General features: G+C 39.6%; 1 long non-coding RNA gene across 1 annotated transcript in view; it reads left to right on the forward strand.

Annotated features, from left to right (window-relative positions):
• LOC112160534 overlaps positions 1–27266 on the forward strand; it is a 132666-nt gene that overhangs the window by 54727 nt on the left and 50673 nt on the right. The gene's annotated exons all lie outside the window — the stretch shown is intronic.

Genomic DNA, 27266 nt, shown 5'->3' on the forward strand with positions numbered 1-27266 from the left:
GCTCCAGTCCCTCCCCCCGCCATCCATCCCTCCTCAGTTGGGCTTCTCTGCTTGGCTCTGGCTTCCTTCCTTTCTCTCCTAAAGCCTGGAGAGGGAAAAAAAGCAACCCCCAATACACACACAGGCGCGCGCACACACACTTCTATGTTCAACCCCTTCCCCCACCACCAAGTCAGTCAGAGATGAGTGCCTAGTTAAAATCATTTCAGTTGTGGCATGTTTGCTGTTTAGTTACAGCTTTGGACATGTTTTATGTCAAGGAGCAGCTTTCAGCACAAACCTGTTTTCCTTCCCACTAGATTTCCATATAAACAACTGAAAGAAATGTTACTTCCTGGTGCAAAACCTGAGAATATAAAAGCAACTTTTCATTAAAAAACAAAAGATCAACTGAGATTAAAATTATGTTGTTTTTGTGTTTGTTCTTGTAGAGCTTATCTCATAGTAGAGGACATACCCTAAATGAAAGCCCTTAAGATTAACCCTTTAACATCAGAGCTTCAGTGTTTATGTTCTTTGATTTATTGTAATTTTTTAAAAAACTTAACACGATCAATGTAATTCTAGCAGATTTTTAAAAATCTGCTGGAATTACATTGATCGTGTTAATGGCTGTAAAGTTATAGAGTGCTAAAGATTTTGTGTTTAAGCGTCACCGACGACGCCTCAGGTGTTAAAGGGTTAAAACTGTGTTTCTGAGTATTTCTTTTTCCATGTGTTGTGAATCAGTAGCAGAAAAAAATTTAATTAAAAAAAAAGCTAATGTAGGACCTTCTCAAATCAGTTGAGACAAATAGATGCATTGACGTTTTCCTCGCCCAAGCTGGCATCTGGCTCAAAACTATACGGCTGGATCATTCCGATATTGCTTGCCACGTTTGCTATACCAGTAATAGTAGGTTGGCAGTTGTAAGGGGCTGTGAGCTAGCGGGAGAGAGTACAAAGAAACTGATGATGGGAAATGAAGGCAGGCTCACTCCACAGAAACTGTCCCACCCACAACTCACAGGTGACTTTCAAATGAATTACTGCTGCTTTGTAAAAAAACTGTGACATAGACAGTGACAGTTTTCTGAATTTGTCTAAAATTGACATAATCATAATTAAAAGACCAATAGGAACACTTTCACAATAGATCAAAAGGAGGATTGGAGTGGGATTTCAAAACTTTGCTATTAACACCATTGCCATTTTCCTTTATATAAGTTGTCTTTTTACTTTCTCTGGTTACATGCTTTGACAAATTACGCTTTGCATGGACTTCTAAGCGTCCTTCCGCTGAAATTGCCTTTGAACATGTTGACCAGGTCCACACAGGCCACACAAAAGAGGCCCATTTGCACTCTGTTGAAGAGGCGGGTTAGCAGATGTGTGAGAATTTCCCCCCATATGAACATCCTAACCCACTATCACACATGGTCCTGACAGCCCCCATTATGGGCTGTGAAAGTATTATCTGCATCTCAATGGTGGTAGAGGAAACACTGTCGATCCGCCTGATCCCAGTTTGGTACCCTCTTGCATGTCTTTGTCCAAGTGTATCCCACTCCCCGTAGAAATGAATGAGAGAATGAGACGTAGCAATTCTACAATTTCGACCCCTTTTTTGTGAAACTGCTACGTTTTTCCCTGTGGACAAACGTGGGTACTGAACGTTTTTGGATGAGACTGGGTTGCCCACTCCTTCCTCTTTATCTGAACTTCTTTACCTCCAATCTTCCCACTTGCAAAACCCTGTGCTCATACCACCATTCTCATTTCTGTCCAATCTCACTGAAGTTATCACCATCGTTTTCTATCTCATATGACTTTCAGTCAGGGTCTTCTTTTCTGTCATTGTTCGCTCTTATCTCAGATTCTCTGTCAATCACGGTTACTTCTGTGTGCTGCCCAGGTTCCATAAAGTGACTAAATCAGTTTAAGATTGTACATAGAAGGGGAGATAGGTAGAAAAATCAATGTTTCTAAAGTTTGGAGATGGCAGGTAGGGGCTGAGAGTAGATAAATAAATGTATGCACCTATGGGGGTGTCGTTATTAGCAGACCTTTTGATTGTTTTTAAAATTCTTTTAAATTTGCCAATGAATCAGCTGTTTGAGAAAAAAACTGAAACAAAATGAACAAAAACCAGAATTTTTACATTTTTAAAAATAAACAACTCTAAGAGGCTGTTTTGTACAGTAAACAAGCTCTATACATGATTTCTGCACTGTGTTGAAGATATAAACGTTGGCATAATTCCCATTCACTAATCCTTAAATCATGTTATCCTATAAACATACAAAATGCGGGACCGTTTCGATTGAATGCAGTTCTGCTGTGGATGCTCCAATCCCTTAAACCTAGTTTCGTCACAAACCACATGTCTAAACACAGCACAGGAAGGGTGCTGGGGAAAGGCAACAGCCAAGTTAGCTTTTGATTCCACTGTGACTTTTAGCTCTGTTGTCTTCATCTACTGGTGTTCTGATGTTTTAGGTTTTCGTTTATGATTTTTCCCCCATCTATTTGTTTGTTAGAAGCAAACCAGACTATATTAGCTTGATGCTAACAAAACCCACTGAATCTCTTTCGGATTCAGCTAACCCAACTACAATTAAGGGAAGGTGGGGTATACCCTAAACAGGTCAATAGTGTGTTTCAGGGCCTCAGATACACTCATATGCGCACCTAAGGACAATGTAGAGTCACCAATTAACCTATGAATTATGTTTTTGGACTGTGGGAGGAAGCCAGAGTATCCAGAGAAAACCCATGAATCATGCAAATTCTACACAGAAAGGTTCCAGCTGGGATTGGAAAACCAGCGTCTTCTCGCTGTGAGGCAAGAGCGTTGTTGATTAGAAAAAAAAACAACAAAAATAAGCCAGGAGAGTAAAGACCTGCCGACATTTGATTTAGGGATTCAATTTGGATTATTTTAAGCAATTCCAGAGAGAAAGGAAAAAGACAGTTAAAATGCATAGATATATCAAATCTAGATTAGACAAATAAATGTTGAAAAGAATCATTAAATAAAGAAATAATTACATAAAAATACTTAATAGCCTGTGTTAAAATACAGAAAACAAAATATACCTTTTCAGTATAAAAGGATCTGTGAAAAGACGAAAAGATTAAGAGTGTATGATTCCTGTTCTAAGCTTGAAGTGGCAGATTCTTAAAGATTTCATGAAAGACATATACCAAGTAAAGAGTTTGTAGTTACTTCAGACAATTTTTGTCTGTTCATGTCGAGATGGAGGGAAGGGAAACGGGAGAGTAAAGTTATGTGCATGAGGGTGGAGGGGGAGGACAGGAGACAGAAGGTCTGTGATATTCCCAAAGCCTGATAAGCTCCCATAGGGACCCTGTGGTGTGTAGGTTGACCCCAAGGGGTGTGCGCAGGCGGGCCCAAGGGTGCAGAGGAGAATATGTGGGCTTGGCTTTAGGATAGGCGTACAAGAGATGTGGACTGTGCTGCAGTCCGTTATTTACTGCCTGGAACTGCTGGTACAGATGGATGCTTGTCAAGGGTGGGGGTTGCAGGTTTAAGGGTGGAATGCAGGGAGGCCTGCAAAAGGGTTGATATTTTACTTCCAGTAATTTAAAGATAAAAGAAACTGAAGATTTCCTCAAAGTAGCAGGTTCTGAAACAGAGCAGAAGAAGAAAAAGAAGCCAGCAATAGCAATAAACTGACAGAAGAAAAGCCTGCATGCTTCTTGGCTAGATGTTAAGTGTTCTATCAGATGGCCAGCTCTCACTGTGGAGGCAGTCTGGACTAAGTCTGCATGGTGACCTCTGATTGATTAGGAGGCCATTTCTGGCACTTGGCTGGCCTGGACACCATTTGTCACCTGACTGTGCAGCCCCATTGAGAAGCTTTCAGGTCTTCCAATCTACATGCAGACCTTTTCTCTAAATCCCCAACGCTGTCTGATCCATCAGGGCCACCCATGTCATAAATCTGTTCAGTTATTTCAGTGCTCAGCCCTTTGGGTCAGAGTAAGAGCAGCCTGTCGAACAATGACACGGGAATATACAATCTTCCAAAGACATTCTTTTCCAGCGATGCCTCATTTAACATGTTTGCGGTGACTGATGTTCTCAGAGCTGCTTTAAACCTAAAATTAGGTAATTTTTGTTTACACAAAAAGACATCGTGCTACTTCATACCAATGTTTGTTTTTGTAAATAATAATTTTTACTTGTCAAATGGGTGAAAAAAGAGTGTGGGTGTTTGATGTTTTTTACATTATCCAACATTTCACATGTTTAGCTACTTAGAGCTTTTCCAAGTGATGTGATTTTAACTGCTTATTGTTCATTATTATAAGAACCATTTTCACTTTCAAAGCATTAACTTTGCACATTAACTTGGTTTTGAAAGCAGCTCCTTTGAAGATTACCAACATCACAAAAAATGAAATGTAATGTTTGTGGTTTTTTGTCTCTCATATACTTTTAATTGCATCCAAACCCCATCGACTGCTGAACCTAGATTAAGGTGTTCAAGATGAAGAATTTCTCAAGAAATCATCTGATTTGTCCCACATTGAGATGAAAAAAAGGCCTATACAAACTTTGTTGGTATTTGCAAGCCTGCAGTACAAAAAGTGGCTGTCCCTAGAGTGTAATTTAATTGAGAAAGCACATGTAGATTTGAAGTGATACTCTGCAAATGCAAGTCAGATTCTTGTAGTCTTTATTTCCCTGTTTCTGTCTTATTTTTTTATTGATGTCAAATAATTGAAAATATGAAATTTACAGATATTTTTTGTTATGAGGCATTAGTTTGTCTTCACTGTGTTTGAGGCTTTGATATTAATCTTAAGCCTCGTTTCCACTGAGCAGTCCAATCCAGTAAGGAGTGGTATGGTATGGACCAGTTAATTCTGGCAAGCATTTCCACTGAAAGAAGATTGCGGGCAACTAAGATGAATTCAAATATTGGAAACGTTAGCTTAAATGAGCGCTATGTTGGTGTTTTCTAATGTTGTTCTCACTTTCTGTCAATGAACAGATGGCTACAGCAGGTCCGCCCCAACCCCTCCATTCCATTTTTCAATGGACCTACAACCGATGGGGGCCCCCCAAAAGGTACAGTTATGCCTCGTTTCCACCGAGTGGTCCAGACCGGACTGGACCGGGCCGAGCTGGACTGGACTTTTGAGCGCCTCCTTTGCAAAATTGACCCATTAAGCAGGACCTTCTGGTCCCCCATTGGTTGTAGGTTCAAAATCGGCAGAGCTTCTGTCACCACACAATGTAACCCATTGATTGGTGGACAGGTTTTATGACAACAGCAAGCGTCTGACCAGGGCTTTTACCGACGAAGATCCAAACCAAAAGTTTTGTCCTCTTTTCATCTGGACTCTTCTTTGCCCCTCACAGTCTTCTTGCAAAGAATAATTAATTCTTTAAATACAGTATTCCCTCTTATTCGTAGGGGTTGACACCAGAGACATGCCAAACCATGAATACAGAGAGAATACAGTACCGCTCAGTTGAAACGAGGCATTAGGTACTGTCTAATGGGTCCATTTCACAATAGAAACGCTAAAAATACCAGAGAGGATCGGACCAGACCAGACCAATCAGTGGAAATGAGCCTGATAGATAGACAGAGTTTGATAGAGTTTGATAGATAGACAGACAGATCACAGGGCTATTGTTCATCCCTTTAGTCACCTGAAAATTACATCCAATTAAGAGAGAATCTTAGTAGTAGTAATCCTTGTAGGTTTAACAAGGCGTACATGGTTTTTCACTTGTGTGTACACAGGAGAAGACATGTTATAACCTACATCCCTTTTGAGACAAATATAGTCATTAAACCTTTTCACCATTTGTTGGGTTAAATACCACTGATAATTATCTCTTACCTTAGGAAAATTGAACAGGACAATCCCCTCTTTGTGTTGGGTAATGTGTTCACAAAGATAATAAATACTTGCTGCAAAATGCACTGTAAAAACTGAATATACAAACATGAGGTCATTATGTGGTTATTAAAAGATGCACCACCTCCCCAAAGAAGGAAAAAGCCAATTTCAATTTTCAATTCAATTTTATTTATATAGCCCAATATCACAAATTCAATTTGCCTCATTGGGCTTCATGCCTGTAGTTTTAACAGATGCACAGATGGAGTCATAAAATATGCACAATAGGTAAAAACTAAACAGACTATAAAGAACGGTCATCCCTGTCCTTAGACCCTCCCTCGCGGTAAGGAAAAACTCCTAAAAAAACCTGAGTCAGGAAAAAAAGAAGAAACCTTAGGGATTCCCACATGAGGGAGAGATCCCATCCCAGGACGGACAGGCGATACCATTTGAGAAAGAGACATTGACTTGTTCTGAAAACTGTTAAATGCGACGGTCAATCTAAGGGGAATGCTGTTGAACAGCTGTCATCCGTTTAGTTTCCAATAATAACTGTGCTTTTAACATGTCCTTGTGGCATTTTTCTCATGATTGAGGACACATATAAAGAAAATTAAGATTAAAATTGGGATTCAAATTGTTGTGAATGTTCCGTGAATCAGGAGCAGACAAATAAATGCTGTTGGAAAAATCTTTTACTAATGTCAGAGTTGCTATACTTGGTGAACCACAATCTTCCTTTTCCTCTTCATTCCGATGCTTCCACTTGTAAAAAAAATCAATCCCTATGCATCTTTGTTTTTTCACATCTGAGGTGGCATCTGGCTCAAAAATGTACAGCTGGATAGCCCCAATATTGCACACCATTTTTGTTATTATTTATATTATTGTTATTATTGGGCTTGCTTACCTTCCATTATTTTGTTAAAAATGAAAACAAATTCTTTCATTTCAGTTTGTGTTGTTAGCATAGAGACATACTGTTTGCAAGTCAGTATTTCCATCAATTTGAGGGCATTTGATTCCTGCATGTACTTGTATTAAATGATTAGATGATCGGCAATCATTGACAATGTCATTAAGGGTTAGCAATGTCCAAATTTGAAGACACTGTTTCTTTATTACACTCCGTTTGGAGGGCTAAATGTAGGGGTAGGTAGAAGCTGGAGGGGTAGGGAATGAATTTGGATTTGGCCTAAAAATGGTCTTAAAGGGCTTGAATCATGCTATTCTTAAGCCTCAGTGTAATCTACATCGCTATATGTAATAATATATTACCTTTGGCACACTAAAAAAAATATTCTTTATGAAACATGAGTTATTTTCACAAGCAAATGTTCCTACTTGGAGGTAAGAAAAGTTGATCTCTGAGACATCACCTTTCACTTCTTGTGGGCACCGCCCATTTCATGACGTCAACCTAGAGCTGGCCTTAGTAGTGTGTCTGTGTTTTGCCCACAAAAACAAACTACATCCAATGTGTATATTGTTCATATAAAATGAAAATGTTGTCTCCTCACTTATCATTAGGAACTGTATCTCAAAGCTGAGTGGCCCTCTCTGAGCATGCGAAGGTATAGTGCACTGGATGACTTTGGTATAAGGGGATCCTTGGTTTGGTTTCCTCCTACCAACCTCATCCAGGTAGCTTAAAGTTAATCATCAGAGGTGCTAAAAGACAATAGAAAAACACTAAACAGTATTACGCTTTTGTAATAAGATATATTTTGGGGCAATATTGGAACCTTTTCTGAGGAACGTCTTCCCAGAGCAACTCGTTCAGTTTCTCCACACAAATATTTCTGACAATTACAAGGAAAGAAAATGGATCGTATAACAATTAACACCATCTATGTCTGCCCACACCTGTGCAGACATGGAACAGTTCCAAAAGCAGTTGCGGCACTTCGGAAGATCTTTGTTTTAGAGATTGGTGAGTTGATAACAATGCTATCAAGCCAACTTCTTCATAACCTGCTTTTATAGATTCAGAAACTATACCAAAGGTCAGAGAAAGTTTATCATCTGTGGTTTAATGGTCTGACTGGAAGTGGGGTTGAAACATATCTTTAATTTGCAATGCATTTCTGTAATTTGCAGCCAAATGACCTGTGCTCCCCTACTCTACATTGCTCCTTCACGAGAATATTTTGTAAAACAGGAAATGCCAAATCTATTTTCATCCGAAAACTTGTTTTCCGCTTCAAATCCCCTTCCTGATGACTGCGGCAGTTAGTCAGAGAATTGCACAGAAAGGTATGAAAATCAGAACAGATTTAATATAATTTTGTTTATCAGAATTTGTTGGGAGAAAATAAGAATGCAAATGATATTCATAGGTGAGGTAATTTGCAGCCTGTGATAAGCTGGAAGTATGTCAGTGAAATGTTTATGACTGAGTGGCACAAATTACATTTTTTTTACTTATTATTTATTGATCTAAATGTTAAAAACCTGTTTGGCCGTCAAAGTACCTTCATGGGATAGATTTATACATTTTTCCTGGACTTAAGGCGTGGATGACACATTTTTCTGTCATATTCATAAAGTGAATGATACGGTGCTATAATGTATCACCACCTTGACTCCATTAGGACAACGTTTCTACTAATTAGCGAGGCCTACGCCTCACACTCACGCTGGTTGTGCGTAGGAGGGAACCCAGTGTTCGGGGGCAAAAGTTTTATTACTTCTGGTAATGATAATAAATGCCTCCACCTACACACCATGCCTTTTATTATAGCAGTGATCTCCTAACATCTCAGTTAAAATCCATCACTGTAGCTTGGAAAACGACTGCTCAAACAGCATTGTAGTGATCCGAGACCCCCTCAGTAATGAAGTTAATGGGAAGCTAACATTTCCAGGAAGGACTTTATTTATGTGACTTGGGGGGAGGACAGAAGCCGGATTTGACGGGGTGAGCTTGAAGTAGGAAGGAAGAGCCTCGGAGGCCTCTCCAGTCACACGCTTTGAAGCAAGGATCTTTTCCCGTCCCCGAGCTGGCTGGGCGGCTGATGGTCTCCACACAGACGCACACATGCAAACAGGTGGGGTGTGTCCCACCGACTGTACATTGAACAGCTGTGTGTGGCAGCCTGTTCTGGGAGATAACTGTTGTATTCTCTGACAGCAGCTGCAGGGCGCCATTCCTGGGCCCCCAAAAGCCAACTGCGCCCACCTACAAAGCAACACCACACTTCTCGGACAGTCTAGTTCAGTAGCAACCTGTAACTCCTCTGTCTGCCAAAGAGAATCCTTCAGTGTCCACATTTTATACAACCACAGATAAACCCCAGACTATGCCCCCCTCCCCATTCTTGCTATCATTCGACTGCTAAGTCCGCCTTAGCCCTCTGAGACTATTTGGGATTTAAGGAAAAAGCTTTTTATCCAAGACTTTCTCTGCAGTCTGGTTAGAGGAAACGAGTCACGTCAGCAAGTTTCCAAAAAGCTCCAAATGGCAAATTTTCTACCGTCTGGAGGAGGCAAACACAAGATATCTTCTGTTACTCCAGCTCCTAAGTTAACCTTTGTAGGAACCATAGAGCTTTCTGTTTGTGTTATGTTGATAGAAATGCCCTCAAAGTGTTTTTCACGAAACATTCAAATCCCCGCAGGTATCTCTCCTTTTTTGGGTGTTCACAGAAAGTGCACTCACTGGTGGGATGGGATTCTACATGCTGATTAACCCTTAGGTGGATTGGAAAGGATAATCTGGGGAATTAGGTTCCCAGATTTGAGGAATGCCGTGGGCTTTTAGATCCACACCAGGTGTCCATATGGGTGCAGCAGAAGGTGGTTTGTGTTTATAAGTGTCTTTAAAGGGGTTGTTTGTGAAGGCAGATGATAAGAACCGCCCCGCCTGCATGTCAATAGTAAGTGGTGGGTTTCATGCTGCAGGACCGGTATGCTGGAATTCACTGGACCGTCCACGGATCTTATCATGTTTACATCAACTCTCTAAGTGAATGCTCTCACTTCATAGCCAATGTTTATCTGCACACCCACATTACACACAATTTGTAGGGTCGTCCTATTTTATTGGTTAGTTTACGGTTTGAAAATTTCTACAGCTCATGCTTGCTGATCGTACGTGTACGGGCAGATTCTGACAATTTTATGAAACAGAAAAAATGACAAGCTTTAGCTATGTGTTGTGAAAAATACTTTATGGTAGGTATCATGCTCAGTTATTCACTGAACTCTTTAGTTCAAATGTGACAAAGTTGAGCCAGCATCAGCTGTTCCTTTAACAAAGCTGGCGTTGGAATACACACAAGGAAAGAGAGCAGCTGGAAGAGGTAATCTCTTCAGGTCAGCTATAGACAAGCTGAAGCAGGTCTCACTAACTCTAACCTAATTAACACACACCAACAGGGAAATCTTTGCTACTCAGACCTACATTGCAAAACGCATACAGTTCTCTCACCAGCTATTCCAGGGTTAATACTTTCCGCTTTCACACTCGGGAGTTTGACCAGCTCCAACATGCTTCAGCTCCCTGCTCCCATGCTTTTCTGTCATCCACCCTCAGGGAATTAAACAGATGGATTTGATAACATGGAAAACCAGGCATGATTGATTTACTTGGAAATATGCTGCTACCTTATGTTAGTGCCAAGCTTGATTCTTGCTCAATCCAGAGTCAGCAACATGGAATAAATGGTCAGTTTAGTCAAATCATAATGACTGCTTCTAATGAAGATATGTCCATCGGTTAGTAAACAAACCAGTTTATTTTCAATTTTTCTAGTGACTGATTTAATGATTAAAATGAAATGCTTTGTGGAACTTTAAAAAACAGCAATTTCTTGTACATGTAGGGTGTTTAAAATTAACATCAAGTAAAAAGTGTGAGATTTTGTGTTTAAGTTAGACAAATCCATTACATCCATTATAAACATTATTTTGAATGTATAGTCCTAATTGCATCATTCAAATCTTAGCTAAAAAAACGTTTTTTTGAAAAAATCAAATACTTTGTAGAAAAAAAAACAATAGTTTTCTATTTTACCTGAGAACATCAATATATTAAGATATTAATCCAAAAAGAGACAGCAAGGAACGTAGAATCTAGTACATGAGGAGTAGATGTAATACTTAAAAAAATGAAGATGTTTAGGCTTTTGGATATTTAATTCAGAAGAACAAGGAATTGTATCTTTTTTTTCCACATAATTTAAACAGCTGATTATTGTAATACTAATAGGACTTTTAAAACAAATGTATCTACTGCTCATATTAGGTATGCTGTCACTCTAATTTTGGTTGGTTGAATAAACTAAGTCATAGAAAAGAGAAATTAAGACAACATGTTTTTTTTTTCTTTTTTTTCTACAATTGTAAAATTATAATCAGCAAGTCAAATGATCTCCATCGTGTTCCTCAAATGAAAAAAAGTCTCAATATTCTGTCAGTATTCAAAATGTCTTGTTTTATAGAAGATAGAATTTTTTTTTTTAAGTGTACATATCCACAAAGATTTTTACATATAAAAACAAAACTTGAACCTTAAGTTTATGAGGTTTGTATTAGAAATAATTGATGGGTCAGTGGACTGTTTAGCTATGTTCACTCTGGGCATGTGACGGTAACATGGACAAGAACACGCTAAACGGATATTCTGGAACACATGTTTACCTCATGGTGTTCACACTGGACAAGTAGGGAGCATCATCTTCTTTCTTTTTCTACTGTACTAGCACGTATCTGCCACCAACAGATGGAAGACGTTTGGTACGAAATGTCATAGTGGTGTAAATTTTGTGAATCTTGCGCCAGGCTTTTTAATTCACAGCTCTAGTGCGATATATGAAAGACTTGGTGTCATAGAATTCAGATAGGTCAGAAGCCGCAATAATTAATTTATTCTCCATGATCAATTTACAAGCAGTTGGCACTTCCGTGAAGGTCAACATCCATGTGATACTACCAACCTTTGATTGGTCAATGTTCAACTGGTTTTACTTTTGCGTTCAGTGGACAAGATTATTTATGTAGAGCCTGAAAATGGTCGTAGAAACTTGAGGAGCTACGCGAGAACGTGAGAGTTATAAACACGGAAGACCAAAACGTGCATACGTGTGTTTACATAGACTTGATCTTGCATTGGCGGCGTGATCGTAGCATTAGAAGTGAGAATTATTGTAAATTTTATATTAAATATGTCAAATAAATATGTGAATTATTATTGATATAAATTTTAAACTCTGCCTTGTCCAATTTCCAACCTTGATTAGTCTTGCTGCTGTAGCAGACTCAATGCCACGTCTGTTCGAGACTTTCACTCACTGTCAGTCAACAGCTGACACATGAAACAAACTTAAGTTCAACTCTGAGACGGTCCTGTGTGTTATGGCACTTCCAAAGACACTGCAGTCCTGATGTTTGACCCACTCACACACTCCTCCAGAGCACCACTCAACAATTTCTTGACCCCCCTCCCACACGTGCCCTTCCTCCAGCGTGACTCCTGCCCGATGACGGTGGGAGAGCGTTGGAGGCGCGATGGTATCAGGTGTCATTTAAAAAAGCAGTTGTCAGGGCTGGCTGAAAATGGAGCATGACTTTATTCAGCCTAAATTGTATCCTGGTGAAAAGAGTGTCCTCTCGGTGCCCTCCCAACAGTGGAGTGGCCATTTCTGTGGAGCTCTAAGAGTCAGTTTAATGGAACTCTATTAAGTGCTCTGTTTTTATGGGATTGATTTCTCCTTCCTCTCGTGCCAAATGAATACCTCCATAGATTTCTTTGCTCCTTCTGGATGCCAGCTGCTACTGAATAAAAATAAGGTCTTACATCTCCCACAGGTAGATTGCACTTAGTTGAAGAAAACCTAGCTCATTTTTCCATCAAGTCATTTGCCTAAAAAGCAGCACTCACAATCCACTTTGACTGGAGCTATTCTTTTCTTTTCAATCAGCCTCACACTCAGAGGTGTGTGTAAAGGTATTCTTTCAGCTGGTTGGGATTAAAAGAAAGGAAGCAGGGGTTTGGAGTCAAAACAACAGAGCTGGACTTGACTTTTGACCTGCATGGCCATTCATCTCTGGATAGCATCAGTCAATGTCAAAGGACAGCTCCAGAGTGTGTTCAGGACATTGTATACAGCGTGGACGGTCAAACAGGGAGATGGGACCTTTACAATCTAGATTTTTCGCTTTTCTTTTGACAAAACCCAGCCCCTCGGAAAGGACTGAAAATCTGGATAGTGATGACTGGAAAGTATACGGGTGTATGATAATTAATGGCTGCCATTAGGGGGAAAACCCTTCCTCTGCACTTTTCCTGGTAGACGGAGTGCTGATGTAGCTTAGTTCTGTGTTTCTGTTCTACTTGGGGCTAAAGACAAGTGGTCTCCTGCATGCAGAATAGAGACACCCCCACTCACCACCCACCGCCACTTCTGTTATACATCTCCCTTCATGCTTCTGTCATTCTTTACTTTGCTATTGTTCAAGAACCCTCCCAACCACAAACACCCACAATTAATATCATTAATGTCATATATTGTATTTGCATTTTTTTGCGTGATGTGTTTTAGTATTTTTGTAAGAGAAGCTGGATGGAGTGTTCCACCTTTGCCCAAGGAGGATACATTTTGCCCCCATCAGGCTGTTGGCTGTACCACGGACCAAGTAGAGTCATTAAAGGTTAAAGCTGCATTCATGGTTTCGAGCAGCAGGAAATCAGTCACACCAATGAGGCTTGTCTTCAGCAGACGTGCTTTACACTCAACCACCTTATCCTTGTAATAGAGTTTCCTTTTAAGTTTGCATTTTTGCTTTGCTACTTTAGGGCAAATAGTGAAGAGTTTGCACTGAGTGCAACTGTCTGCAAGATGCTATGCTCTGCAATTTCAGTGGATCAAGGTATCCGCTATACTATATCACGCAGTGGAAAAAGAAATGGGACAGCAACTCTCAACCAGACGTCTCAAAACAATTATCTGTTTGTCATAGACATCGACTGTACTGGCCGGTGCCCGGGGCTTTCTCATTTCTTGGAGAGATAAATGTTGCTGACCAACCTCTTTCTCTCAATAGCATCGTCCTTGTTATGATCGTAGCTGAATGGAAGGCTTTTTTTGTTATAGCCCGTCCTTGTGTTTGGAGCCTAATAGCTACAACAACAGGTATTGTGTGAATGAGGTTAGAGTATTTGGTTTTGCAAAGCAGTACAGCAGATGGATTACCTGGAAGCAGGACTGAAGATTGTGGCTAAAAATGAAAGAATTATCTGGGAAAAAAAGGAGATGTAAATAGGTTCATATTGTCTCTGATGGGATTCACAAAAAGATTGTTTATAACAAATGAATTATATTGCTTTTGAAGGTAAGCATGAAAAAGTGTGAAAATGCCGATAGTTTATTGTAAGGCACCCCAATGCAAATCCTATGAATCATTGATCATTTTATGTTGGTTACTGTCACCTTTTATTGGATTGTTCTGGCCTGCAGGCTTAGCTTGCAGCTAGTTCGAGTTGTGAGAATCTGCAAAAAATGTGACAGTTTTCACTTTCACAAATGATACCTGGTGCAGTTTGGGAAACAGTTGGGCTAAATTTCACACATAGATCACATGCATATTGCACAATTCTTGTGATAAACATTTTTTTCCCCTAAATTTTCGAACCATTACCAATAAATTCATAAGGAAAAACACCCTTCACAGTTGTTTAAAAATACCATCATGACACTGAATACTATCTACATTTGTGTCCAACCGTAACAAATGCAGCAAAAGTACAGATCACTCATTAAAGTGTCCGTGCCATTCACCTTGCCGAAGTTTTGGACCATAAGGCGCTTTTAATTTTCCCCAAAATTGACCTTATAGTCCAGTGCCCCTTATGGGTGAATTCTTTTAATGACTTCAAACTGATTTTCTGTGGTACACAGCGCAGCTCTTGATGGATTGTTGGAGCATTGTGGCTACTGCTGTCAGAAGCCCAGTGGAGGGATACACACTGTGCTTCAGCTGAAAACATGAGTGTATTGTTTTGTATTTAATGTGTCACAACTGAATAATGTTGGGTTATTGCGAATGAGTTAAATCAAGTTTTTAATGTATCTCAAATTGTTTATTTTGGAAAGGCTGCTTATTGCAGATAAATGAATAAAAACACAGTTTGCTAGAAAAACTTCCCATCAACTTCTCTGACCAATTGCCTGGGCCCTCCCCCACTCAGGGGAGAGTAGTCAGAACATATTGCATAAGAGTTTTGTTTGTCTTGTTTGAACAATTTGGTACTCTATACATATTACAGTAATTCTCTTTTTGTTTAGGTTATGTTATGTGTCATGGTCTGTTCCTACACCATTTATGGTTTATTTTTTTCACTACAGTTTGCCATAAACTTTTGAGTTTAGAATAAACAATTTATCTTAATTTTTTTTAGATATTTGAATACCTCAGAAGTTAGTCAATGAACCTATTTTCTTCACTTATTGAAAACTGGTGTTTTGACATGTACAGGTTGATGGGGTCTGTGTTTTTTTTGCTATGAACCAGGTAAAATAATAATTGAATTACATTCTTCATCATTTCTATTAGAGTTGCTGTTAAATCTGAATATCTTCCTGCACAAATATTCATCAGAAACTCTTGTGAAGAAGGAGATGTTTTCAAAGTGTGCTCTTCAATCCAACACATAAAAGATGTCATTATCCTAAAGCCACAAGACATTCTGTTAGCTTTATCACTAGTGGCTCTTTGATCTGAGTTACTGTTTTCTAAAGCATATTCAAATTTCCATTTGAATTATGTGTTTGCATTAAGAATCCCAGCCTAATATTTCCCTTTATTGCTTTTCTAAAAACTTAGGTGTGTCCCTAAAAGACCTGAAGGGTCCTGATAAATGAATTCATCCTGTGCGCGTTGCTTAGCTTTTGTTAACCCATCGTTAGCAGTAATTCCGTAATGAGCAGTTTGAATGTTTTTGTGTTTGTTCGTTTGTTTGCCTGTCAGAGTGTACATGTACGGGCAAGGACAAAATCCACTGAGTTAAACAAAGATACATGAGGGTGAAAAGTCATCTCTCAGCATGTAAATGAAAAGTGTCCTGACGATGTGCTTGTGGATGGGTCTCCTGCCTGAAGGGGTCTGGGCTGCGGTTTGAGTCTTTTGAACAGGAGGGGTGATTAGGCAGACTGAGCCGTGTGTCAGAACGGGCCGAGAGTGAGTGTGGGGTGAGTGTTGTGCGGTGGTTGGAGTTCCCCCTCGATCAGGCAGACGCTGTTTTTCAGATGACTGTTTTTAAGTAACAGCTGTCAGCTCGCGCTCTGGAAATGAAAGACAGAGAAGGGGGACGAGATCTGAAAAACCAGCAACTAAACAGAAAATGGGCAGGCATCAGCGATTCACTCCATTTAGTAGTGCGGCGAGTGTTTTGCTGGAGCATGCCTGTGCTTCAGGCTGCGCCAGTGACACACCTGCTCGAGTCAGCTGAGTCAGGACATGTGTGACTGCAGAAATCTGGGTGTGTACATCATCACTTATGGGACTTTAAAATAAATCTGGGATTAGGAGGGTTTTCTCCTCCCTGCTTGGGTGCTCTTTTTTTGTCTTCCTCCTCTTACAATGTTCTAACTCTCCTCCAACTTGTGTTGCAATGTCATTTTAAAAAAGTCTTCGTGGGAGGAAAGGAGTGTTTGTGTCCAAACAGCTTCACAACTTGCCGACTACGGGACGTCAAGGCAGCCCTAGTCACCTTCTGGATCTGTTGTCCTTTCCCTGCCTCCACCTCCCTCCCTTTGATGCGGAGCACTTTCTTCTTCCCACTTGGTTACAGTACAGTGATGCATGGCATCGCATTTTACATGCCTAAGAGAAACAAATAGAGCACTCTGCTGCTTTAAAGTAGCGACTTAAAATGCATTACTGCCATAGAAATCGCTTTTCTTCCACACCATTGAGGTTAATCGTTGAGGGAATCCTTGAAACATCCCACGTTTTTCCAGCACAGCCTGTGTTCGTCTAAAATCATTTAGCCCTTGTTTGGTTTTCTCTTTCTTGTGCCTGCTGTGTGTGGTGTAGGAAATGTAGGAGATGTTTGTCTTTTCAGATGGGTTCCGTTGTCTTTTGTGTTCCTTGCCTGAAACAGCGTGTCAAGCGAGGCGGGGCAACTCAGGAAGGATGTGTGTGTGAGAAAAAGAGTGTGTGTGTGCTGAATGAAATGTAAAAAGCACTACGCCTGCCTGCACACACACACACAACAGCCTTTGGCCTAATGGGAGCTGACACTCTGACAGGCTCTCTGAGCTCTTTATCTGGGCCTCTTGCCTCAGTATTCGTGTGGATGTGTGCGTGTTGTGTGTCTTTTTGCCTGCGTGTTTGTGTGCATGTGTGACCCCAGCGGTGGTAGTCGCCAGGCCCCTAGAGAGTTCTTTAACCTCCTAACAGAGTCAGACTCATTTACATTGAAATGGGAGAGTGGCAGGGCCTCTTTACGGACTGTTTGCTTTTGCTCTATTGAAAAGCCTCAACTCCACCTCTCGCACACAGGAGCATGCATATGGGCACACACATGCATGCACAGATTCACGCGCACACGTTTACACTACATGCATGGGAATTTCTGCTGGTTCTGCTCGCACAGTTGGAATTCCAGTTGCAGGGCTGTTATGGCCAGTTTAAAGACTGGAATTGTGTGTGAATGCACGAGTTATGAGGGGTCAGATGGGGCTCCTGGACTGACTCTGTCTGACTGAGACCATGTGGCTCTTAAATGGGTGTTTTTCACTTCATGTTTCATTACTGTTACCCTTCTAACTGTCAGGACTGGTCACCAGTTCACGAGATTCCCATCACTTCACCAAATCTTTGGGTCTGATGTGGGAGAAAGTCTCATCAGAGATGAAAGTGTTTTAACATTAACGATTAGGGGTGGAACTATTTATTTTAATAAGATTCATATTATAATTAGAATTTGCAGATACGATTTAAAGTTAATATTGGTACATTTTGAAATCTGATTCACTGAACTAAAATGGATCCAGAACATCTTTACCCAAAACTTCAACGTGTGTCTCAGATAAATACCTGGTACTGAACAGTACAGGTGAGGTTTTCCAGATTCCTTGTATTTCTTGCAAGATAATCAAGTGTAAATTAAATTTGTGTACAAAAAAACAAGTAAACAAGAATTAATACAACTCCATTCACATTTTAGTTTAATTAATTTCAGCCTACTGTTGTTTTTATACATAAAAAATGGTATAATAGAGAACATCCTATCACACTGTATGGTCACATGACATGTGACCATACAGTGTTTCCACACATTGGACTGTAATAGACTAATCATTTTTAGCTGCCATCACATGTGTGATGGCACTTGGTCGTTTTTATGTTATAGTAAAATGAAACTATCATGCCAATCCAAATTGTATTTTCTTATATCAATATAATCAGTTTATTTCCTTTTAAAATGATTTTAAAATGGTATAGGTCGATTTGATAACAACTCCCTTAAGAGAGATAAATCTCGTTGGATTGTAGGAATATAAATTGATTCATCAATTAATTGATTAATTGTTACACCCCTATTTACATATATAGATATGGATAGAACATTGGATTCTACATGCCCTGAGACAGACTGGCGACCTGTCCAGGGTGTACCCCGCCTTCGCCCTTCAGTAGCCGGGATAGGCTCCAGCACCCCCGCGACCCCGAAAGGGACACAGCCGTCAAGAAAATGGATGGATGGATGGATTCTACATCAATGCCATGTTTGTATTTGACAGTAAAAGGGAAAAGGGGATGATGCAGCACCAAATAATATTAAAAATAAGATAGAATATTCCAGTTTGTTGCATTTTGAATTCAAGTCAATCTGCTGCAGCAGACTCAGGATGTATTTTATTTTGAAAGGGACTTGTTCTGCTGACAAAAGTAGCAGAAGTTAAATTTGTAAATATAGAAATATATAACACAGATAGTTATATTTCAATTTTTGTAAATTTCTAAAGGCTGCATTTTATAAATGACTGACCTAATGGTTACAAAAGCATTAAAAACACATTTTTCAAACAGTAAAAGGGGACTTGCTAGGTTTCAGTCAGTAGGAAACTGCAAATGGCTCTTTCAGCATAGAAGGTTGTTCTATACGTCTCTCAAATGAGCAGCTGTTGTGACCGCACTGTTTTTCCAGAAAGTTTGATTTTGAGAGTGCAATGCGTGAAAGCAAACTAAATTAAAGTGTAAAATCTTTTTAATATTATCTGCCTAATAACACTGAGTAGTGTGGGTCATTCTACTATGAGAGCCCTCTTCCTTTGAAGGGGAAACCAGAAATCTGACCCGTGTCTGTGGTGGCTTAAGGAAGAGGGCTCCTAAAGTAGGGTGGGGGCTTCCAAACAGAGGACAGGTCTAATTATAGCAAGCAGCAAGTCATAAGGAAGGAAACCTTTCACAACGCATCCTTTTTATTTTCTTTCAGGGAGGTACAGTTTTTGCTTGAGTTCTCCTCAAGTGTGTTTCTTCCATGCAGTAAAGACGCTGTACTCTTTCAAGCTTCATTCAGTCTTTCCCCTTTATCTCCCTTTCTTATCTTTCTGTAGGGCTTTCCATAAAAAAGTAAGAGCGGAGCACAGTGTTTGAAGTCAAGCGGCTGGGTAAAGAGCAAACACGGCTGATGTTTTCCACCTGTCTGGGTCTCTGTTCTCTAATTTCTGCCTGATAAATGTTCACTTATACCCTCTCTGGGACTGTAGCCCCTGGCTTTTTCGTGGGCACAGACGCCTCTGTGAAAGATTACACAGGAATGCAATGAGAGATCTAAATACGGCGACTAGCTATATGTAATCCACGTGTTTATATGCAAATATCCAGACTGTTTTGCGTTTCACTTACAAAGACCACACACTCGTGGTGTGAATTAATTAATGGATGACAGAATCTGAGAGATGTGGGTGGCTGAGGAGACGGGATTAGAGGGTCGAACTAAGGGTTGAGGGAGTTTCAAGCAACATGATGGATTTGTATTGAGAAGAAACCCAAGGAGTTGAAGAAGGAGTGGGGGTTCTTTTCTGGAGGCTTGATTCCTTGACCTCATTGGCTCCAGTCATGAAAGAGAAAAAAAGTGGAAAAATAAGGGTGTGAAGAAAGGGTTCACTGCCTTAAAGTAAACTGCTTTTCAGTGAGCTTTTTGACTTATTTATTTATATCCTTTTTAAATCTTGGGGTTAAAATCTTACTTTATTAGACCATCTTGCATCATACCACTGAAGGGATCTTGACATACAGTATGATGTTAGTATGAAATGGCTTATTTGTCATTTAATCTAACATACTTAGCATTTTATCTAATACATAACCAAAATCCAGTGACATAAACAGGAAGTAGACCCAATCACAAAAGTCATCTATTGTCAAAACTTACCCATGTGGCACTATGACTCAATGAGTCCATGCTCTGCATTGGAATTTCCATATGTGGTCTTGTTTAAATTTTTAACTGTTGTTAAAGGATGCAAAATAAAGTAATTTTAGGGACTGTTATGCATGTAGTTATGCATGTTTGAGCTACACACTACTTCCTTTTCCTCTTGGGAATGACTCATTCCGTGCCTGTGTGTTGGAAGTCCAGTCACAGCAGCTAGAGCAGTCCACTTTATGTGTTCCCGTTATGGGATCCAGATGGAAATTTTCACAGGATTACTCGTTCTGCTAACCATTATAGTCACTGAAATGTTCCTGTACACCCCCCTCCAAAAAAAAAGTCTGAAATCCCTATGCAGTTTCACACTGCAAATTTGATGTACTAAAATGGTGCATTTAATTATGTCACTTCGTTGCGTCTGTTTGGTTATGCCTAGATTTCCAAAACAGCTCCAAGTGTTACCTTTACTCACTGACTTCAAGGGAAAAATAAAAAAAAGGGTTATTTTCAGGCCGCCTCTTTGAATGTCTTATTTGTGGTGCCACAAACCAGATCAAAAGAACCTCTTTATAGCTGCAGTCCCTGTGTTCAAGAAATGTATTCCTAAAACTTCAGCGTGCGCTCAAGTGCTCACACAGCCGGTCTTTCTTTCCTGGCAAAAAAGCGGAAAGCAGCATAACTTGTACTGTGATACAAACTCACCAGGGTCTAAACAACAATGCTTTAAAGATTACCCAGTAGGTCTGACACTCTTCCTATCCATTACCTCATGAGTAACTAAAACAGATCCAGGGTCAACTTGCTTTTAGAAAACACAGAAACAATAGATGTTGTTTGAATGGTGTGGTGACAGATTTCTTCCTTACATTTGTCCAGATTTCCTAAACTGGTTTTTAAGGGCTTAACTTCTCTGACATCAGCATTGGAAGACTCATATTTTTGCACCATTATACATGAAATTATTTGATTTTTAAGTAGTTGGGTTCATGGGTAGACTCTTGTTCCCAATCTCATCGTTGACTTAGACATTCTTGGTATGTCTTTGGTGAACCTACGAAAGCATGAAACCACTCAGTATCACTAACTACCATTTGTCTCCATTCTCATGAATTATGCAAAGCTTGACATTCAGCAAGGCGCCTAAACCATTTCTTTCTGTCCAATTGTGCAGATCTGCTGCCTGTTGCATAGTAAATAAATGTTTGCATTAACTAACAATGGAGCTGGTAAACTTTATGAAAGAAGCCTAGTTGAATCTGTGATCATGTCATATGAATAACACAATTACCAGTCTCTCTATGTCTTCCTATAGCCACTCAAAGATATAATTGCTCGTTTTCAGTGGAGTTCTTTGTGCTCATGAACAACAACACCGTACAGTGTGGTATGGTGGCCTCATGTTTGCATAAACGAAAGCTCACGCTGAGAAAATGCCAAGTGAGATGAATTGTTTCTTGGTAAAACAAGGTCATGTATTTACTTTGAGAGGACACATGCCTCATTGTTGTTCATTTTTTAGAGGAAAACACTTCAGCTCCATTCATTAGTGTTCAAAATTAAGTGAAAACTAAAAAGTTTTACAAAGCAGACACATTATAGAAATAAAATATTGTGTGAATGAGATTAACACTTCTCTGTCAAATAAAAAAAGTGTTAAAAATATAGGACCTATGTCTAAATGCTGAAAATGTCAAAAAAGTAATATACTTCAAAAATAAAGAAAAAAAGTTAAAAACAATGGTAGAATCCATATTTAGAGGTTTCAGGAGCTTAATTTCTAGACCTGGATTTAGACACCCTGGGAGCCTACATTTTGTAGGTCAAATCTTTGTCAAAGTGATAAATTACAATAAGAATTCTAATAGAAGGATTCATTAAGGAAAAAAAAAACACTAGTTTGATTGTGGCATTTAAAGGAACTCAAACATTTCTGAGGAATTTTATTATGTCCTAGTGAGTACATATCATTGCCATTCCGCAAGTTGATGTAGCCTACAAGTTTGAGCAAGGATTTTGATCAAAGTTATCAGTGAGAGGGGGGCAGAAGACTTTGCAAAGGTAACAATAGCAGACAGGAGGGTCAAAGAAGCTTGTATTGATGATTTCTTAATCTTTGTTAGTAATAAAACGAATACAGTGTTCCTCCGCCTATTCGCGTTTCTTTATTCGCGGTTTCACGTTTTCGCTGAATTTTTTTCAGTCACATGACTCTTCCGGTTTGTCACACAAACTTAGACAACTCAAGACGGTTTGTATGAAATTTTTGCGTTTAAAGGAGGTGCTGGGCTGTATTTTCGCATAGCTGAGCGCCCTCCGGACCGCGGAGCACCTGTCCGCGCTTCCCCTCTATGAGAGGAGCGCCCCCTCCTCTGACGGCATCAGCTGAATATACTGAAGAAGATAATCACGGAGGATAATTATCATCCGGAGCAGATGTTTATTATTTGAAGACGGAGGAAGCCCGAGCTCCTGATTTTAAGGCACAGAGAGACACTACTCATCTGTGTCATAAAGTACGCTGTCACTGCAGCTGCTGCAGTTTATTTTGTTCTTAAGAAAAAAAAGAAAAAAACTCTTAATGTTGGGGAATACTCCAATTTTCTTTAATAAATGTTTTACAAATTATGATCAGAATTTTGATTTGCCATATTCACGGATTTGGCATATTCGAGGATGCCTCCGGTCCCTAACCCCCGTGAATAAGGGGGGATTACTGTATTGACTCTAAAATAGGTGTGCAAGCTTCCCCCCTTTCCCCTCCTTTAGCTCCACCCCTAAAGTGAGTACAGTAGTTATTAAAACCTTATTTCTTGTACACTCCAATATTACCAGGGAAATCAAACAACAAGAACAACCATACAAACCAAAAAAAGCAATTTTTTTCATTAAATAGTTTGACACAATTAAGTGCTTAGAATAATCAAAACCACTCAGTTATACTGAAACTTCCAGTGAACAACCCTAACCAGAAGGAAATGAAAGTAAAAGTGCCTTTACTGTCAGACTTTGCTCTGTTTCTCTGCCTTTTTACAGCTGACTAAAAGCTGCAGCTGCAAACTTTATTCGAACCACTTAACAGTGGTGACCTGAAATCACAGCAGGCAGTCAGGCAGGCAGTGTACTTGAGTTGTTGCGTAAATTTGCTTATTTTTTTGCTTTCTTTTTTTTTTTTTTTTGTCAGACTTCACTTGTATTGAATAATTCACTGGCAGGCCTATATATGAGGATACCACTGCCGGGTTTTTATATTTTTAGCTCACTCTAGGGTTTATGTAAGGCTCTTTATATAATCACAATGTTTAATGGCATCTCTTTGCTGGTGGTTGTGTTAGGCTGATATAGACTCATTATCAAGCTGCATGCAAATAGACAACCTTTCCTTTTTTCCTGCACATTATGTGTTCTCAGATATGCAAAGGGACAAAATTATGTTTTTCCACCTCTTTTTTGACTTAGTTTAGGAAGTTCTTGCTTTCATCAGATACATTTAGATTGCTATTGTCCCAGCTCAGCCTTTTCTGTGATAGTAGCAAATGAACTACCAGCATGCACCAAACAGCCTGAGCAAAAGCTGTTTAATAATTATTAGTAAACACATTTATCTTCCTGATGTTCTCTGTGTGAACAGGGTCTAATGTCTGCGTGTTCCAGCTTCCAGCAGGTTCTTATCTGTTTCTAAATGGACTCATGGTGACAACCACAATTAAGCAGGATGGTTGGGATGGGATGGGGTCACGCAAGTTGTAGTTATTCTGTTTTTGTTACCACAGATCCCCAAAAATAGGCTGTAAAAGCACAATGATTGTGCATCAGCATGATGGAGACAAACTAGTTTCTGATCATCTAAAGGGGTTTGTGTCACATTTCTCTAACCAAACAATGTTTTGTAGGAATCTGCAAAACGTTAAGTTTAAATGCTGATCAAGTCCGGCAGGAAGGAGGAGTTCTCTCCATAATCCACAGATATAGTATCATAAATGTCCTGAATTTAATTTAAATGCAGAGTGAACTCTTGACTCCCATAGAGAGCATCCTGCCCCATGTGATGCATCATGCTCATCTGGCTCTGCTGTTTCCTGCTCAGTGGTGAAGGTGAAAACATTGAAAGTTATCTCAGGAGTGACGTATTATTGCAGCAGACGCCCGGAACCACAACAACAGTCCCTTCTTGAATGTCCTTTGAAAACAGACTTGAACTCTCGCTGGCACGGGGTGTCTGTTTATCCCACACATATTGACTGTGACGCTCAGGGCTTCCTGTCACAACTTTGCTCCATAGTTCATATTTTTAATGTGGATGTGACAGTCCTGTTCATGCTGAAGTGTTCAGAGATGTTTCTGTGTATATGTGATAAATCTGTGACAGAACAGCTCAGCCTGGGGCCGTCTTGGAGAAACTGCTACTTTACTCAGAGACAGAACTGCACATTTATTTCATATTGTGTCCATCGCACCACCTTTGCTGTACGTTTGCTCTTGTTACTCACTCCTACTTTATCTGAAACCTGTTGCGGGCTTCTGGAAGGTAATAAGAAATACAGAGTGCTTTCTCAGACATATCGATCACAGACATACATCATTCAGAGGGCAGAAATAGATCGTAACCAGCAGTGACGAAAGTGCTGGATGCGTTTCACAGAGTTATGCCTATGCGTGTGTGTTTGGAATGTGTGCACCAAATACATACTACTGGATATGTACGCCCATGGTTGACTGATAACGTAATTAAGGTCGAGCGGTGATCTGTGTGCTCCCACCGTACACTGAACCGTGCCCGTAAATAAAGTCCTGGCCCAGGAGGCCATCCCGTGACACGACATATATTCAACGGAGCCACACAAAGATTCAAATGAGGAACTCTATAGTCATGTCACCATCCGTTAGCTGTTGTTGTGCCAGCTGATAACGAATATGTTTATTTCACAATGTGCCTGCGGTTTATAGGCAGGGAGGGGAATTTTGTGAGGACAAAGAAGGACTCTATCTTATGGCCAATAATTTATTATGTAGCTTTGGACATTTAACCTTGTTTTCCATCACTCTCGTCCACTCATTGACAAACGTTGCAAGGCTCTTCAATGACAACATGCTGAAAAAATAAAACTTTGTTAATGATAAAGTGAGCTTTATGCATTTGTTGCTCCAAAGACAAAAGCAAACTTTAAGAGAGCTTTAGTCAATGAAACCAAGGTCTCGTATAAGGACAATGACACCTACAGTAATGTGTGTCTTGATCTGAAAAACAAATGTTAGTAGAAAATACATTTTACCCGAGTAAAAAGGCCTCTGACTCTTTCTACATTTTAATAAAGCGTAACCATTTCAAACCAGAAAATAAAATGTAATTACCACTGCTTGTAGTACACTCCCCTACTGTGCCTGGTGTGTTTAAATCTGATGAAATCTTAGACACATTTCAAAAACATGTTATGTTGTGGTTTCCAGATAATAAAAGTCATGCGTTCCTGAACACTTGCATTTAGAAAACTTCACTATGTTGCTCATTACATGTCTTTTAGTTGGTATTTTATGACAAATTTCTTCATGTAGATGAATTACAAAATTTGATCACAACACTTTTTTCAGTACTTCTGAAATTAGTCTCTTAGCATTGGCCTTTCTGTATGTTTGAGGTTTATCATTATTTCCAGCAGTCTTCATTTCAGTCATCTTCCCTTAATGTTTTAAGTGTAGTTCATCCTTAACAGGTCCTCTGCTTTGTCACTTTTTTGTTTCCATTTTGGGTTCTTTGCCACAAGTTCCTGAGCACATCCCCTCATTCTAAATTTCACTTTTTAGCTCTCTTTGAATTGTTTTACTTAAGTTTCAAAGTTCAAATGTTTTTAGATATCTATTTCTTAATCGAATGATACTTTCTCTCAGTTTTTGGATATATAATATCCATATAATTGACCCCTTCACACAGGTCCAGTGTCTGTCTCGTACACACATCCTCATGCGCATGTTCAATTCTTCTTCCCATTTCATCCGCCTGCTTGTCCACTGTGGGATTTAGACCTTTCAGCTGCTCAGATACTCTTTTGCACTCTTCACTCATTATTATTTCATAACTCACCTTCTTTAGACTGGCTTACCACATTCAAACTGTATTTTATCCATTGCAAAACACATTTGTTGTATTATACACACATATGTGGAGGTTCTCCTTCATTCATGTCATGTTATGACAGAATTCTGTTTTCAGAACAACTTTAATGGTTGATCTTGAAGATGTTTGGCTGCTCATCCGAGTCGCTTATGTAGTTCAAACTGCTGATGGGGAATTGTGGTTATTTATGTTTTGACGATTTCAGAGGTGTGGCAAAAAAGTCAAAGAACTAGCTATGTGAGAAGAGGTAAATATCACTGATCCATGGCTTATCAGAAGGTTGGTCATAAGTCAGAAAAGACAGGGAGCAACATTATTACCCCTTAGGATAACATCAAGTTATTTAAGTTTTTCGTTGGTGTTTGTCGTATCTTTCAAGACAGAAGTTCTGACAAGCTGGAACATTAAAGCCACATGCAGCTCCAAAAGCTTGTGTTAAAATATTTAAACTTGATCAACTACTCAGCTAAAGATCTGCAGGTTGCTGCCTCTCTTAGTCTTCACACCAGCAGATCAAAACACGTACAGTTACATAAACTGAACTGTTTATTTACTGAAGTGAATCTTTTATTCAACCTTGTCGCTTTATGCGAACTTCATCTGTCAATTGCTTTCTGGGAGTTTTTGATTGTAGTTACTAGAAATCAAAATCTTATTTTATGCACTTAGTGATGTTTAAAAAGTGGTTTAAAAAAAGACTAAAAGAAGGAACAGGGAGACATTTTCAAGCTAAAGACAAAACCTCCAGAAGGCAAGAAGACGGACAAGTAGGATGGAAGCGTGGGCAGAGCTCTGTGAACTGTGACTTTGAAAGAAAAAGAAGCCATACCACAGAAGTCAGAGTCACTGAGAAGTCCACTTTTTGTCATTTAAAGGCATAATTAGTTTGATTGCAGCATGCAA

This window comes from Oryzias melastigma, linkage group LG3 (genome assembly GCF_002922805.2).
Source record: "Oryzias melastigma strain HK-1 linkage group LG3, ASM292280v2, whole genome shotgun sequence".
NCBI classification, from domain to species: Eukaryota; Metazoa; Chordata; class Actinopteri; order Beloniformes; family Adrianichthyidae; genus Oryzias; species Oryzias melastigma.